The sequence below is a fragment of the Ixodes scapularis genome, unplaced genomic scaffold (genome assembly GCF_016920785.2).
Source record: "Ixodes scapularis isolate PalLabHiFi unplaced genomic scaffold, ASM1692078v2 ptg000854l_1__unscaffolded, whole genome shotgun sequence".
Lineage (NCBI taxonomy): Eukaryota > Metazoa > Arthropoda > Arachnida > Ixodida > Ixodidae > Ixodes > Ixodes scapularis.
In genome coordinates, this window is record NW_024610056.1 from 738,907 (window position 1) to 750,000 (window position 11,094).

Below are 11,094 nucleotides of genomic sequence, written 5' to 3' on the forward strand. Positions count from 1 at the left end.
CGCCGAGCCTACTAAAGCCGCAGCGTTTCCAGGGGCAGTTTGGAGAGCAGCCACGCCTCTGTCGCAGTAGCTGATCCTTGGTTTTCCGGCGCATACTTTCTTGTTCTGTTGTCGTCGATGACGGGAAACCCACTTTGCAGGTGCCAGGATTGCGTTTGATTATCAGGGACGTACTGCAGGTTGACAGCACATGACGCCGCAGCTACTGGTCTTGCATTCCCGCAGTCGACTTTGCTGGTGTAGAAAGACTGCCACAGCAGTATCTGTACATAGAACAGGAGGCGATTAGACATCCCTGCTTCGATCGTGCCGCCAAGCCCACTCTAGGTGGAGGCACGATACCATGTTTTACTTTATGAACCTAGTTAGTTACTATACGAACCTAATTCCTATATTCAAGGACAAAACATGACTGAAAGTTGACACAGAGTGCTCCTTCAGTACGACAATGCGCCTGGCCTCATGTCTTGCATTACAATGGTCCCCTAAATAAAGCTTTTGGGAATGATATCAACCCTATTTATTGTATCTGGCACCCCGTGACTACAGGCTGTTAAATTAAAAAAATGACACACCTGCATGGTAGATTTTTCATCTGTATATGGTTTAGGTAATAGAGGTTAGGTGCAGAGGTTCGACAAACTTTTTTTCCAGGAAGCAGCATAAATTCTATATGGCGAGCAACTGTTCTAAAATGTGTCTGATGCACATGAATGCAAAGAGGGGCCATATAAAGTGGACCATAGAGAATGCATAAAAAAGAGTGATGACGACCCAGCCAAGCTGGCCCCATCATTGGCTGCGGTTGCACGTACGAATGCACGAGGTCTGCAAGGAGCAGACCAAGGGGGTTATATTAAGACTTCTGGAGTGGAGGTACTTGGGAAAAAAAATGGGTAGACGCTGTGTGAGGCATGGGAATTTTGCCTTCAATTAGTTTTATCTGCGGCGTTTCATTCAAGGCAAGTCTTTATGAAACAACTGCAGCCGTTCCCAAAGGCGATATTTGGCTTTTGTGGCGCTTTTGGTTGCGTAAATAGCCTTAAAAAGCCAGGAATTACTTTTCATCTGTAAGATACGCAGCAAGCACACGGCAACAAATCTCGCAGTATCTAAGCTGGCTTACGCGAGAGGAAGCTTGCCAATTATGTGCCTTTGCATTGCAACCGCAAAATAGAGACTTAAATATGTTTGCATGTTGCAGGTTTCCCCGAAGACAACACTCAGCATGCTGTGTGAGAGCAGCTGGGCGTGGTGGGGGGGGGGGGGGGTTGGCTCTGTGTTTCATGTACTAGGAAAATGACTGCTTTAAAAGAGGCGGTGAAATGAGATTTCAATCGGGTAGCATTCCAATTGCGTTTCCTGTATTTCCAGCATAGCTGCGGAAGGCACTGAGTATTGTAGCAACAGTGAACACTTATTTTCTATTACAGTTTTATCTAAAACTCTAAATGGTTCTTTTATAAGAGCTGTGCATCAGGAAAAGAAGTACTACAAACAACTTTATTTTTCCGAACTTGATGTTTTCCCACTTTCTAAAAGTGCCTTTTTCGGTGAAAGTTCACGTGCAGGAATTTTCTTGATCGTGAGAGGTATGCTGTGTAATCATTGCCATGGGGTGTATTATTTGCGGAACCATTTCTTGCAACTCATCATTGTGAGAATAAAGGAATATTTTACATTAATTTGTGCTATGGTGTGTTCCACAGAATAAAGTAATTTCTGTTGTGTTGTGTTGCATTGCGTTTGCGTTTGCTGTTGCTGTTGCTCTTGTTGTTGTTGTTGTTGTTGTTGTTGTTGTTGTTGTTGTTGTTGTTGCTGTTGCTGTTGCTGTTGTTGTTTTAAATGCCATGAGCGGCATTATGCAGCAGACGACGCGGCAGAGTGTCCCGGAGGCAACAGATCCTAGCCGGAGTAATTTTGTACGCATTTTTATGGAGATGTACTTCCGTGTAATACGACAAATTACCACCCTTTCATAGGGTAGTTCCCTAGGCCGTGCGCCGCCAGCAGTACGGCTGGCCCCTTAGCTACGATGACGCCGTTGCTATAGAGCCATATGACACGTAGCAGCTAATGGCGATTTAGGTGCCGTTTTCCGCTACTACATACAACGCCGGCTTCCTTGCATTGGACCCATTTAATACTTTCGCATTAAAAAATCGTACGAACCGTCAGGTCGAAAATCATCTTGAATTGCGGCATTCTCGATCCCAAAATTATTTTACAATATAATTGTTACCTTTCTTTTAACATGAATGTGGGAATTAGGTGAAGGTTCTGTAGGTTGACAATACTTTCCATTTATAATGCAGCGAACTTCTCATTTCGATATATTGCACGCCTTCGAACTAATGTCCCAGGAACCTCGAAATTCATTTCATATGTACCGAACTATCTCCGAGAGGTCATTATCCTCTAGTGCAGGGGACCCACGGCCCGCGGGGCAGTTTTATCCGGCCCCGGGCACGACCCCAGAAAAGCCCCCCTTCCCCCTCCCTTTGCAGCTTACTCACAGACCCAAGCAGCACTCGGAAAAGCAAGCACCACAAAAGGCAGGAAAATGGAACGCTACCACGTAGCATTGTCCGGCATCCCCATACTGGGGCAGAGAACGCCTTCTTTTTTGCCTTTTTTTTGTCCCCCGTCTTTCCGACTTGCCGTCCGGCCCCCTCCGTGTCAACTTCGTGACGACTCGGCCCGCCGCTGCCAAAGGTTGCCGACCACTGCTCTAGTGTATCTCGCTACCATTTTTTTGCGGTTACTTCAAGTCGCAAGATGTCACATATGAATGAAATTGGCTTCTTTTATGTGTTTATGTGAAGTAGAGAACTTTTTTCTTGCCCAAGTAAATGGGGCTGGCAGAGTAATGTGCATATAGAAAGCCTGTACTCACAGCTCTTTTAACATTTTCATTTTACAAAAATGTTCCTCCAACTGAAGCACACTGGAAGACATTTTGACCGGAAAAATTTTGATGTACAGCCATAGACAACTGAACATGGGGTCATTAAAATGAACAGGATCTATAGTCTGGACTATAGTCCAGAAAATACGGTAATATAGTCGTCATAGTAAAGAAAGACACTTCCCCAGAGGCGTAAGGCGTGAGAAACCTTAGAACATCGTCCACAATTTTTTGATTGCTATTCCATCGTCCGAATACAGAGATGCAGTACATCGGCAAGCCAATGTCTCTGATCTCATTTGGCTTTAACTAGTGGTTTTTTTTTTGTTTTGTTTTTTTGCTGATTAGCATTTTGTGAAATTTCGAACCAGTTGTTGCAAGCCGGCCGCTTCTCTGCCGGTTTGCCAGAACAGCTTAGACTCTGTCAAAGAAAGCACTGTAAATGGTAGGGCCCGCGAGCGTCTTGAGACGCGAGAAGAGTCCCTCTTAGCTCATCCGCTGGCTTTGACAGTGCTTTCTTTCCCCCAGTCTCAGCTGAGACGCTGTTCCTAGCAAGTCGCCCCCAGGCGGCCCCAAGGGACATGGCGCCGCCTGAGACATCTGCTGCGCCTGTAACCTCGGCCTTAGCGAACCGTGTCCCTCTACGTGAGCGCACCGCATATCAGCTAAGGTTGCCGAAGGACGACAATTATGCTTTGGATTCACAACTCATAAAAAATGCTTAAAACATTAAAAACATTTTTTTTTCAAGAAATTGTAGATGACGATTCCAAGGCTGCTCCTCTATCAAGCGACGAACCGTGGTAAGTGAGGTTAATTTTTTTCGTTTATTTTTGTTTATTTCTCCATGATAAATGAGTAACAAAAGCTTTAACTGCGCAATTTTTCTCTGAACAGTTAAGGGTTCAAGTCCACAAATATTTATTATTTCTGTCAGAGAGGCAGTTCATCTGTAACTGGAAGTTATAAAAAGCACTGCCTTATTCCGTATTTTCTGTAGCCTGCTTATGTCGGTTTTGGTTGCGGGGTCGTACTAGACTTTTGTATGTTGTAGGTCTTTATGTTCTTGCTACTTTTAAGTTTACGTTTGAGTAAGGATAATTTGCAAAATGCAGCTGCGCAGATATTTAGAATATGTCTTTTTGCGATGTAAAATTGTGACTTATTGTCACCCCTATGTAGTTGAAATTTTCTGTTCATGACAGTTCTACATTTGCAATGTGATAGTGAAACAGAGATACATCCCTCTCATTAGTTATGTTGGTATATGATGATCTTTTTAAGTTAATTTCCATTTGCCATTGGAAGCACCATTGCTTAATATAGTCGAAACTGTCATTTAATGCTGCCTAGTCTTCGGATGTCTTAATTGGCAAATAAACCAAACAATCATCCCTAAATTTATTTGTACTGGTGGTTTAATTACCATTGATATATCATTGATATATAAAATAAACAGCAATGCCACAAACAGCAATACTGCTGCTTGTGGCACCTCTGAAGTTAGCTATATTAAGTCTGAAAGTGCTCCTTGAACTTCAACCGCCAGCGATCTATTTCCTGAACAAGCCTCAATTCAACTTATAATATTTTAGTTTAGTGCAAACATCTTAAGTTTTGTTAGTAAATTGTTATGCGTAGCACGATGAAATGCTTTTGCAAAATCTATGCTCATGACATAAATTTGTAGTCTCGAATTCATTGCAGAAGTAACATCGTGAAAATGTTTTACAAGTTCTGTCCTTGTTGACAAACCTGCCCTGAAGCCTTTTTTTTTTAAATAAAGGAAAGCATTGTTTTTCAGGAATTTAATTTTATGTTTTGCAACTACATGCTCCATCACTTTGCAGCATATCCTAATGGCACTGGACGTTAATTATTTATTTGTAGACGACAACATTTTTTAAATATTGGCACCATTTTAGCCCTTAACGAATCAGGAGGAAGAATACTTGTTTCTAGAGACTTCTTCAAAAAAAATATTCCAGGTAGAATCACAACCATTCAGCGTATCTTCCGATAAATTCTCCGGGGATGTTATGTGGTCGTTGAGCCCTTTTTTATCAAGATGCAATATCGATCAAAAATTCCATCCTGCGTTATTACTAGCTGAGCCATCTGAGGTAGCCTTGTGCTGGTAGAAATTGAAACCCTTTTTTTCTTTTTTTGTCTTTCTTCGTAATAACCGATTGAAAAAGTACATAAAACCTGTTTGCAATATCCTTACATTCCGTGACTACTCAATTATCTACAATGATCTGTTCAATTTGCTCCTTTTTATTGCTGACGTACCTCTAGAATCTGGCTCGTGAACTCCTCAGAATGTCATGTAGAGTGACCACAAAGAACCTTTCTTTCTCTTATTTTAGTAATGGTCTCGTTATTCTGGTAATCTCTTAAATAACTTCCTTTTCTTTTTTTTTTTCTTTTTTTTTGTGCTTTCCACATTTACCTTATCTTAGGCTTGTAGCGATTGATTTTTACAAGTAATCCGTGGATTATCCTTTGCTATTTGCTTTACACATGTACGAAATATAGGTTTCAATACAGTATGATACCAAATTCCTCAAGTAAAGTCACATGTCCACCCTGTGGGTATAGGAAAGATTTGTAAAATCATCCCATCGCATCTTGAGGAGTTCAAGAATAGCAACCTCACTTTCCCTGTGAAAATCTTTTATTAAAGATTTTCTAGCAACGCACTGTTCTTTCCTGCGATGTAACATAATATTTAGTGGAACCATTTGATCAACTGATATGTCTTGATTTACAGTGGTGGAATAATTGTTTATGTTATCTGACAGAAATACCAAATGAATGAATGTTTTGCTGAGTCAGTAATTCTCGTGCAATCCAGAACTACTTGTTTGGTACCATAATTAAATGCGATATCAAGCAATATTTCGCCGCTTGCAAACTTCTAAAGACCCAACTGAGAGCCGCAACCAATCAATACCGGGACGGTTAAAGTCCCCTGGTATGATTAGTCGAGTATTGCTCTTTATATGTTTCCCTAACTAATTACAAGTTATCAAGATCCTCGAAAAACGTGGATGGAGCGTTTGGCACACTATTCGCGACTCCAGCGACCTATAGTTGGCGCTACCACCAAACAAACATGGCGGCTGAGTCCAGGTCGCGTCGGCTCGGCCGGGCTGCCTGAACGGGTGGCGCATTCAATTTAACAGATTTTCTTTTGTTTAATGCCCAATTTTATAGGTATCTGAACTGAGACGGTTGACTGTAGCCGGTGCACATAAACTTGCAGAGCATAGTTTTGTTTTCCTGATATTTTTGTTCTGCTCATGTGAAACTTTCGTTTCGGAGATTTCGTTCAAAACCAAAAGTATGGGCTCCGAAGAGTCGGTAATAGACTGTAATCAGTTTTGATAACCTAAGGAAAGCGGCGATGACTACAGAATTGTTCCACGGAGAGCAATCCTCAGCTAAATCGCATGCCTCGACCATGCGACTTATCTGTCCACGAAATCAAGCTTTTGTGATATCCACATTTAGAAAACAGCTCCAGTCGTCTTCTCGATCAACAACACAGGCTGCAGGAAAATTACGAAAATTAATAAAGTGCTTTTTGAGCCAAGGATCATTTTAACCCGCTAGTGCCCAACTAAGCAGCTGATACTCGTATTTCAATTGTGGTTTAGTAGCAATCAATAAGTCATTTTGACGAGCGGGTTATGCATTATATTACATACTATGGTCCCACTAAAGCGATATTAGTATACACTTCGGGTTGAACTATGAGTTTAGTTTACTAGCTTTTAGGTGAACTGCTGAATAAAAGTATAACTGACAGACAGAGCGATACTACTTAAACTCAGCCAAATGGTTCTAGCCGGCAGCACGGAGGCGAATGCGGACAGACTGAAGAGAGCCTTCGTTGAAGATTTACGCAGAACCTCCCTGCATTGAACTCGACTTCGGATCCTGAACGGAGAAAATGAGTATTTTATGTGGCCGGTCAACCTGTGCAATGTAGACGTATATTGTTGATGGCTTCGACGGGGGTATAATACAAATATTGCAGGCGCGATAGATCATAATGCCGTGACAGCTTCTAACTTTGCGAGACGCATCCCCCACCTTTTGAAAGCATGTAGATAATTTCCCTCATTAATCATGCAGCGAGCAGGTTTTCCGAAATGAAGTGATTGCGAAATCAGCCCATCTCCTTAAGTGTGGTCCAGAGGCTTTTTCGGCGAAAAGCAGCCAAGACGAATAGCCAACGCACCGACCGGCGCGGTTGGCTCAAACTTGAAGCTAATGGAACACAACCAAACTCAAGAAAACCAGCTATCGAACCTTCCTATTCACTTGACTGTAACATCGGTGTTCCTTCCAGTGAAACACCTAGTCTGTCGTCCTCACTCCACTGTTCTACAGTCTTGTTAAAAAAAACACTTATCAGTTACCAAGTAGTCGTCACTTTGAATGTGGTTCGAGACAGAGAAGAAATCAAAACGTTTTTCCTCGATTCCTCCCCATCCAAGAAATCGAAAACATGCGACCGTGTGTTGTGGAGTAAACGGGCTTTCAAACACGTGATGGAAGGTAACAATTTACTGAGGCTTCACCACACTAATGAACACTCGGGCAAACTTAAGAAATGTTCGGACCTTCGTCAAATTACATTGTTTGGCACCGCGCCCATAACACGTGTCCGCGAAAGCCACCAGAGACGGCGAGGGGCGCGGAGCGACGTGGTCTGGCTGGTTCCCGGTTTTGCCGCTTGGTGGCGTCCGTTTAGCTGGAGTCTCGAATAGGCAGTTACAAACACAAATTATATATTACAAAAATAAATTTTGCACAACAATGCCTCTTTCAACCCACAGTTCAAGAGCGAACAAGAAGGTGGAATAATATGGTCAATGTTCACCTAAGTCGGCCAACAGGTTTTAATTTCGATAAGATAATGCGTCTTGTATAGCATTATCATATCCTCCAAAGATGTTGCTTTGTTTACTGTGCTTCTAACATTAAAAGTGATCATTTTTAACTCACACGGTTTTGTAACTGAATGTGAAAGTAATTACCGGTCTTGTCTCATTTTGTGAGGCACTGGACACCTGCATTGCTTCCAACGTCCCAGTCTAACACTTTGTTGTTGTTTCTTAGCTTGTCGTGGTGAATAAACACAATCTCCATTTTCCCTGTTTTGTTTTTGCACCTTCCCAGTTTTTTCTTCTTCTGACATTTAACATTTCGTTTTGCAATGTCACAATCTTACACTCAGCTTACTTCCCTTAAACTTTTTTGCAGTTTTTCAGGATCTTTTGCTTCTCATTATAATCCATGAATTTCATAATTACTCGTCATGTGCCCTGTTTTTTTCTGACCAATCCTGTGTATTTGTTCAATTGCCGTAGCTCTTACTTCCAACTTGTGAGAAAATATTTCCTTCACAACAGTCTCCTTTAGCCTTGAAGAGGTTTCACCATCGTCTTCCCGCAGTCGGAATATTAATATGTTATTTCGTGTACTGTATTTTTCAGTTTCAACCATTCTTCCCTTCTGCTGCTCTACCTTATGTTCTGATTTCCCTTACAGTCTTTCTCACTTGATCTACATTCCCTTTTGATTTCCATAATATCTAGAAACGCTTTTTGTTTAATCTATTTTTTCTTTGTTCATGTCCTGCATGTTACTGTCTAATCGTGTCTGGTTTTCCTTGATGTCTTTGAGATCTCTACTAAACTCTTCGTGCCCGTCAGGTACTTTTTTGCAACAACTCTTGGATAGTTGGTCCCGGATTTGTTTCCACGATTCATGCAAGTAGCAGTTTTAAAACAAGCCAACAATCACTGGTCAACATAGAAATGCACATTATGGGGCACGGCAGCACAATACAGTAAAACCTCGTTATAACAAAATGTGATATAACAAACTAATGGATATAACAAAGCAATCGTAATTCCCCTTGCTTGCTAATAGTGGGAAGAAATGGATATTGGCTATAACAAACTAATGGTTATAACGAAATAATTACGACCGCTCCTTCAACTTTGTTATAACGAGGTTTTACTGTAATACAATAAGAGCTAGAACGGAACGATTTATATTCATCGTGTGTCACTAACCTGTAGTGAAGACCATTGTAATTTAAGCATCTTGCCGGCGCAATCACCAGCGTGCCCTCTGAGGAGTCTGAAGTCGTCTGTAGATTTTATAGCCCATGGTGCTGAGGTCATCGTCTCCCGCTGCTGTCCGCGATTGCTGGTCATGCTGACTGACTCACTGAAGTTACGGTGATACGGCTGGCCGAGGTCCGATGTATCCCGTCTGTTTGCGGTGGTTGGGGTGAGAGGTCGACGAGAAGAATCTGTTATGAAAATTGTGGCATTTTCAGCATCTTGTGCATGCAGTTGGGATCGTGCTAACTCGGCTATTGGGCCCGAATGCTACCTCCGACTGGCTGATTGAGCCCCGCCCGAAACACTGACGCAGCACTCGTGCCCAATAGACGAGTTAAAGAGTAATGCTATACGAACAGCCTTGTGCACCAAGACTGCAAATGAAGCCCATTTTTGCCTGTTTTCGGTTTCTGATGCCATACGGCCCCATGTATTGGAAAACTCCTTCGGCCTCCATTTTCCCATTGGAATGTTAAGAAAATGAAGTAGAAGTTTATAATAACCTATCGGATTGGCCTGAATTTTGGGCATCTGGTTGTTATCTGTAGCACTACGTTTAGCCGGAGACTGATTGTTAGGTGATGCATAGTGTATTTTTGCTTTAAAAAAAAAACTTTTTTTTTTGTGACAGCTTCTACACTATTTTCAAGTATTGGAAAGGAAAAGTGACGCAATGTTTTACTGGCTAGTGCGGCTTATACGCCAAACTGCTTAGTCGGACTCTTTTTATCGTCATACATCCTTAAGGGCCTTCTAAAAAGTACATTGCATAAGATGGGGGCTGTAGAGAATGTCAAATAAAAATAAAGAATAGAAGCACGAAAAAAAAATGGCACTGGCACGCCCGCGAGTAAACCTTGAAACTATATTGCAGTTGAAAAAAACAAAGAACTTTAGAATTAGTAACAGATAAATAAAACATTACCTCGATTTGAGTCTTATTACACAAAGTAAACCATAGTTTATTTGAAATGTTGAACTGAATGTACTATATAGCTTCTGTCGAGCAGCAGCAACATGGAAGGCCTTGGAGGCGATTGTACCAGTAGACGAGATTTGTCGGCAGCAGCCGACTAAACACGCAACATTCAATTTTTTATTTTTTTATTTGTTTTGATTCGGGGAGACAGATAACAGGGGCAAGTTCGTTACCGAGCTCTTTGCATAAAAGAATGGCTTCCAAATTTATTGTTTTTGTTCACATATTGTTTTATGTACATCTAAAATTTTAGTACAGACGTAAAAATTAAATAGCGCAAAGGTTAGACAAAGGACAAAGGACAGAACATGTAGACAGGACAAGCGCTAACTCACAACTGGCGTTTTAATAGAAAAGAAGAGAAGGAAGCAGCATAGAAATACGCCGAAAAAGGAAGAAAAAAAGGAAGAAAAAGGTTTATAATAAAAGGAGAAAGTGAAAGGTATATACAAGAATGAATAAAAGAAAAGAGAAGAAAATGAGAGAAAGGGGAGCTGCGTAACTAAATTAATTCCTGGGAATATAATGAAATTAAGAAAAGGCTGTAGCTGAAAGAAAGAAGAAGTTGAGAAGACTAGAAGTTCCCGCTGAATCAACCTCAAGTTGGCCACCGAAGGTAAGTTAATTCTTTTTCAGTTAAAGCCACTGAAGGTGCACTTACACAGGCGTCTTCCTTGTCTTTGATGGTTAAGGCCTCGTAGATTTCTCTTGAAGTTTTATCGCGGAACCGTCGTAGGATTTTCGTTTTTGTCAGGATCGGTAGGCATTTACAGGCTTCCTTCTCTTCTTTTCTATTAAAACGCCAGTTGTGAGTTAGCGCTTGTCCTGTCTACATGTTCTGTCCTTTGTCCTTTGTCTAACCTTTGCGCTATTTAATTTTTACATCATGCATATCCAACTAGCCCACCTCAATATTTTTGTACAGACATGACATATGTAGAACTATTGCGTTATTTAATATCTAGAAGTTAAATATGGTGAGGTATGAAAACCGTGTGCGGTCTGGTAATTAAGTACACTACCTCGAATACCCTGTGTTTTTGAGGAAAAAAACAGCA

General features: G+C 41.4%; 1 long non-coding RNA gene across 1 annotated transcript in view; it reads right to left on the bottom strand.

The window, feature by feature from the left end:
* Positions 1–8: 8 nt before the first annotated feature.
* LOC120848938 overlaps positions 9–11,094 on the bottom strand; it is a 14,018-nt gene continuing 2,932 nt past the window's right edge. The window contains exons 2-3 of the long non-coding RNA XR_006077142.1: positions 9,004–9,245; positions 9–263 (exon numbers count right to left, since the gene is read on the bottom strand). This is a non-coding gene — a long non-coding RNA (uncharacterized LOC120848938). The remainder of the gene's footprint in view (positions 264–9,003; positions 9,246–11,094) is intronic.